Genomic DNA, 6,623 nt, shown 5'->3' with positions numbered 1-6,623 from the left:
TCTTACTGTGATTGGAGGCACCCTACTTGGCAGAGACCTTATGTGAACTAGTCTAGTCCATATGAAACAGAGAATAGATGGAATGTGATATGTTCAATCTGTCACAACTTTGGTCATGTAGCTATGAATTGCCAAAGAAGAACTGGTAAAGGCAATGCTGGACCCTAGAGAGCATCTGGAATGACATGTTTCCATTGTCACAAACTGGGATACCTTACAAAGTTTTATAGAGCTAAAATGAACAAACCGATTAATAAGTTTGTTGACTAGAAAAGAAATAAGAAAGTAGATGTGGAAGAAACCATAAATGAGATGAATAATATTTGGAAGAAGAAAAGTGAGGAGAAACCATAAGAGGACTCCAATTCTTCACCTAGTATGGAGAATCCTTCACTGGTAAACTAATCTATGATGAAGCTTAGGGAAAACATATTGTCAAATCCATTTTTGGACCCCCTAAATGGTGTGTAGTAAGTCAAATCTGCATATTTTGATGCAATACGATGTTATGAAGTGACGAATCCTCTGAATTGAATGCAATATGTGTGCCGGTATCAAGTTTTAGAGTTCAATAGTGATTAGGGTATGTTCAACCAGTTTAGAAAAAGGCAAATAAAAAGGTGTTTTATAGTTTCATGTTTCACTTAGTATTTTTGAGAGCACATTTGGAGAGTGATAGAAATATAGTAGAGATTTTGATCGCTACTTTGATAAAGTTGATAGTAGATTGTGAAGACTGTGGAAGAGAATTCAGATCAGAAACCCTAGTTGCAAAGAAATCTGATAATACCAGCAAGTCTAATGCAGTTGAGAAATAGAAGATAGTGATCATTGAACTGGAAGTTCAAAATGATGCTGAGCAGAACAGTGTGCAGGATACTACTCAACTGGTAGATGAAGAAGATGAAGATGATGAACAAGAAGAAACTTCTATGCTGGAACCATTTATACCGATATGTTAAGTTGGTTCACTCAACAGATCAGATAATTGGAGAGGAATGTTGGAGTACAAACAAGAAGAAAGATTAGAGAAAGTGCTTGTCTGATTTCCACAGTTGAACCTAAGACAATGAGAGAAGCTCTCAAGGATGATGATTGGATAAAGGCTTTAAATGAAGAGCTTGATCAAATAAAGAAGAACAACACTTGGTCACTTGTCCCCAGACTAGCTGATAAAAATGTGATTGTTACTAAGTGGGTGTTTAGAAACAAATTAAATGAAGATGGTGAAGTGGTTAGGAACAAGGCTAGACTAGTTTGCAAAGGATATGCACAAGAAGAAGGTGAGGATTATGGAGAAAACTTTGCACCAATTGCTAGAATTGAAGGAGTTATAATTCTACTTCCATTTGTAGCATTTAAAGGATTCAAGGTTTACCAAATGGATGTTAAGTTTGCATTTTTGAATGGAATCCTAGAAGAAGAGGTTTATATTGAACAATTAGATGGGTTTGCATTGACTGAAGGCAAGGACATGGTGTGGAAACTACATAAAGATTTATATGGATTAAAGAAATCTCTGAGAGAATGGTATGAGAGACTCCATTCACATCTAATAAAGTTTGTATTTTAGAGAACCAGTGAGGATAGCAATATTTGTTGATGATATCATATTTGGAGGAGATGATGACATGAGTTTATCTTTTGCAGAAGAAATGAAAAAGGAATTTGAAATGTCTTTGATAGTAGAAATGAAAATTTTCATTGGTTTGTAGGTCCAATAGATGAAAGGAGGTATCTTTATCAGACAATCCAAGTATGTGAAGGAAGTATTGAATTTTTTTGGAATGGAAGACTATAAACTAGTTGGAACCCCTATGGTTACTGGTTGCAGATTATCAAAGGAAGATGATTCAGATCCAATGAATAAAACTAAGTATAGATCCATGATTAGAAAATTGCATTATTATTTTCATAGCAGATCGGACATTGCTCATGCAGTTGGTATAGTGGATAGATTTCAGAATAATCCTAAAGATACTCATATGGTTGCAGTGAAGAGAATTTTTAGGTATCTTAGAGGAGCTATTAATTATGGATTATGGTATCCATATATAGGTAACTTCTCTTTGAAGGTGTTCACAGATGTTGATTGGGCAGGTAATGTAGATGATTGGAAGAGAACAACTGGTGGAGCATTCTTTCTAGGAGGAAGATTGGTATCCTGAACTAGTAAGAAACAAAGTTGTATTTCTCAGTCTACGACAGAAGTAGCGTATGTGGATGCATCCATGAATTGTATACAATCTATATGGATGAGACATGTATTGGAAGGATTCAAGGAGATTATGATAGAACCAATGATCATATATTGTGATAATAAAAGTGCAATAATTATTTCAAAGAACCAAGTATTGCATGTTAGAACAAAGCATATTGAACTAAAGGATAATTTTTTGAGAGAGAGAGAGTGCAAGAAAAGACATATTCACTAAGCCATTGCCTAAGGATACCTTTGAATATCTCAGAGGAAAGCTAGGGGTTATACCCCTACCAAAGCTGAACTAAGATGTTGTTAAGGAATCAATCCAGTGGACTAATTGAAGATCTTTCACTATGGATTGATGAGAAGTGGGCTACTCCACATGGGGAGTAGCTGAGATGAATGAAGCAAGAGCAGCATAAGATTAATTTGACACTTTGCACCTTTGGAATTGTTGTCAAATGGGAAGAAGAAGTGAAAAGGGGGAGAAGAACAATGATAAGGGGAGAAGTAAAGAAAAGAAGGCAGTTTTGCATGTTGAGCTTTTGATGAGTTTTTGGTATTGCTATTTGGGTATTGCCATCAATGAAAAAGGGGGAGATTATTGGCATATTGTTGGCATAACTGATGAAGATAATGATGAGGAGATTATTGGCATATGGATATGATGATGAGATGAGAAGATAACTGGTAAATTTATTATTGGCATAACCGGTAAAGTTGCAAAGTTGATGGAGATTGTTGGCTAGATGATGTTGATATAGTTGTAAGTTGTTTGATGACTTTATTTGTGTTGTCATTGATGGAAACCATGTTTGTTGAGTCATCTAAGTCATCTAGGCCTATTGGTAAATCCTAACCAGTAGTGGAACCAATTTACAAAAAGGTAAATAGGAACAATGAGATGATCAAGACACTGGTATAGACGATTGGTGATGAGTTAGATGTTGCAGTGTGGAATATATGTTTATGACATTGGCATGAGTTTGTGATTGCAACCGTGTCAGAAAATTCAGTATATTGAGTGAGTTATGATTAATTGTCATGAACTCTATGAAGAAGAATGTATACCAGTAACAAATATTTGACCAGTAATAATTTATGGTTTGACGGTGAATCTTATTATGTTCATAACTTAGTGATGACATGTCAGAAACCATGTGTAATGACAAGATGGTGTTTTAGCACGTACAAGGATTGGATTTCTTAGGAAACAAAAAAGTGCTTAGAAGAATGTGAGAAGGGTTTGATTGCTTATCAAATCAATGTGTGGTGATAAGCAGTGATCATTCAACTATGGAAATTATCTTGACATTTATTGTAATGATCTGTAATGATTTGAAATGTAAATTTAATGTATTGAATGTGGTTAGGGTTATGCAACCGACCTAGTTGAAATGTGTATTTAGGTCAACTTTGAGAAGAGATTTTGTGTTGGTGGTTTGAGAAGAAGAGTGTGTTGAACCAGATTGAAGTGTCTGAATTTGTGTAGAAGAGATTGAGCTAAAAAAGATCTATGCTAGCAAGCAAGGAAGTGTTGTGATGAGATCATTTGCTCTATTGTTCCCTAACAGTTACAACAGTTTGAAATCCCTTAATCGGCTAGACTTTAACAGGTCTTATTTGTAAATACCTTCACCAGGTGGCTCATTAGATTGAGTTTAAAATCCTCTAACAAGGTTACTCCTAACAGGGTGGAGCTCCTTATAGGGCTAAGGTGAAATCCCTTAACCGGGTGACACCTAACAGGGTCTGCTCTTAATTGGGCATATTGTAAAGCTCCTAACTGGGCTAGGCCTTTAACCGGGCGCATTCCAAAAGAGTGAAAATATTTTGTGGGTGCTAATTCCCACCATGGTTTTTCCCATTTGGGGTTCCACATGAAGAATATTTGTGTTCATGTGGTGATGCATTGTTCATGTGTGGATTTGATATCATTACTTTATTTGCATTTTGATGAACACTTAAATGAATGGTTTGATAAATCAGTTTAAAGGACTGTTTGAGTAGTTACCAATACTGGTTTTTGAAGTATTATCAAAGTTGTTTAACTACTAATTCACCCCCCCTATCAGTAGTTACCAGATCCTCATAATAACCCCCCCCCCCCCCCACCCCCCTTTCTTAAGTGCAACTTAGGGGAATGTAGACTCAAGCTTTAATTTTCTATGATGCATAATTATGTGGAGTTAGAAGTAGAAATTTAGGAGAATCCATAGCAAAAAAATGAAAGAGCACAAGATAAAGAGAGTCAAAATCACATGAGAAACCCCTTCAAATTCACTCGATCAAAGAATCCCCCCCCCCCCAAAAAAAAAAAATGATGATTTGGCACTTTATACTTAGTGCATGTACAATGGGCCACTTGCAAACAAGGGCAAAGTAGGGTTCTGATTTTAAGATTACAACTACCTCAAATAGGCTATAGAAGACTCAAATCAATAATGCACAAGATCTAAGTTGATATCCAAGCAAATCACAAGTACCAAATTTTGAAAGTTATAATTGTACTCAAAATGGTGAAAAAATGATAGCACCACATGAAATTAGACAAAAAATTATGCACTTTCAAAACAATTGGCACTTGAAAAGGAGGTCTTATGAGCTTGAATGGAGCCCGAGTAGTTGCAGAATCAAGGATTGGACAAATGCAGTTGTGAAAAACTGAAAATTTTGAAAAATCTACCCACCAAAATTAGAAACTAACCATTCCACTATGAAGAGCATAAAAAATTAGCCCAAATAAAAGAAAAATTACAGTGAAAAGGCCTCAAAATGACCAAGTAATGAGCCTCTGAAGTTGGACTACAAAATTGAAAATCAAATGGTGAGGGGTGAATTTTTTTTTAAAAAGTGCTAACGTAGTGCTAAAGTCAATAGGTCACAAGCTTAAATTTAACAATTGTATGACCATCACAGAAAAATACCCCTTACGTAGTAGTACGAAATGATGACATCAACAATACAGAATCAACTGACATGGCATACAAATGATGACTGTGCAGGTATGGCTCTACTGACTATGTGTAATTTATCTAATATGGCATAGTGCAAATTGCTAACTGGACTGTATAGATTGGCTGACATGTCCTATGATGTGGAAATACGAAAGTTGACTGTGCACTGTATGGACTTCTGCGTGGCAGGTTGACTATGCGTATGGAAATCTGAAGTGTGCTAGTATGGTCGATGACATAGTTGGATGACTAGGAAACTACATGGTAGTATGTACTACATACATGGCACTCTACATGGTGCTGATTTGGCACTAAGGGTAAATGAAAAAGTGTTGTGTGGAATTGATGTAGCATTTGAGCTGGCACAACTGGGCAATGAAGGGTTGTTGTGTTGCAGCCTACATGGCAGGAACAAGGGTCACGTGGATCAGATGGAATAGGTAGCAGAGTGTCGCATGGTGCCCGGTTGAGGTGGCAAAAACATCGGTGAGGGGATGATTGCAAATAGTTATGGCAAAGGCATGCAGTTGCTAAGAAGACTTGGAGCAGCGGGCAGTGGAACTAGTGGCGGCCAACAACAACGAAGTTCACTAGTGATGTGTGTACAGGGCCCAATAGCAATGCGGGACAATATGGGGGCAGCCAAAAAAACAAATATGGCCCCTGCATAAAGATGGTGATGGTATAGGGTACGACACATGTGGGTTTAACCCCCCCCCCAAAAAAAAAAACTTTTTTTTATTTGAAAAACCGTACTGTCAAGCATGCCATATGACTTGCCTAAAAATGACTTTTGTCAAATATAGGCAAATTTATAGTCAAAATTTATGGAAATGGCCTCCCAGACTCAATGGTGGTGTTATATTTGGTGTAGGATGCTCCCAATTAATTTTTCTTCTTAGATCTAAATCTCAAATACACAAAGATCTCTCCAAAAAGGCTACGCAATGGCACCCCAATGGCTTTGATACCATGTAAAAAATTTCCAATGATAACCAAGATCTAGAGCCCAATGAATATCACAACATGAGAGAAAAAAAAAGACAAAAACAAATTGTATTCTCATCAAGATTCAAAAATAGATCAACTGGATAAACCATACAATAAATATTAGCCTACTTATAAAGGCAAGGCCATAGAGAAATGATAGCACACAATCATGACATGTGGCTCAATGAGATACAAGGGTAGGTAAGAGAAATAATAGAATATTCCACTAAAGGTGGACTACCCATCTAAGGTGAATGTGATAACAAGATAACACCATAAAAGGTGGAATTTCTCCTACAACCATCTTCCCTAGATGCACACTTCCCTAAGTGTCTCATATACAAACTACAATGAATGCATTATCCTAAGTCAACATAAGCAAAGTGTAATTATGAGACATAATTTATACCAACACTTTTAAAATCAAAAACCATGTTTCTTGTACTCTTTATTTGGTCATCAAGATATCAAAT

This window comes from Cryptomeria japonica, chromosome 10, assembly GCF_030272615.1.
Source record: "Cryptomeria japonica chromosome 10, Sugi_1.0, whole genome shotgun sequence".
NCBI lineage: Eukaryota > Viridiplantae > Streptophyta > Pinopsida > Cupressales > Cupressaceae > Cryptomeria > Cryptomeria japonica.
The sequence above is the reverse complement of the archived record's forward strand: the minus strand, read 5'-3'. Positions refer to the sequence as shown.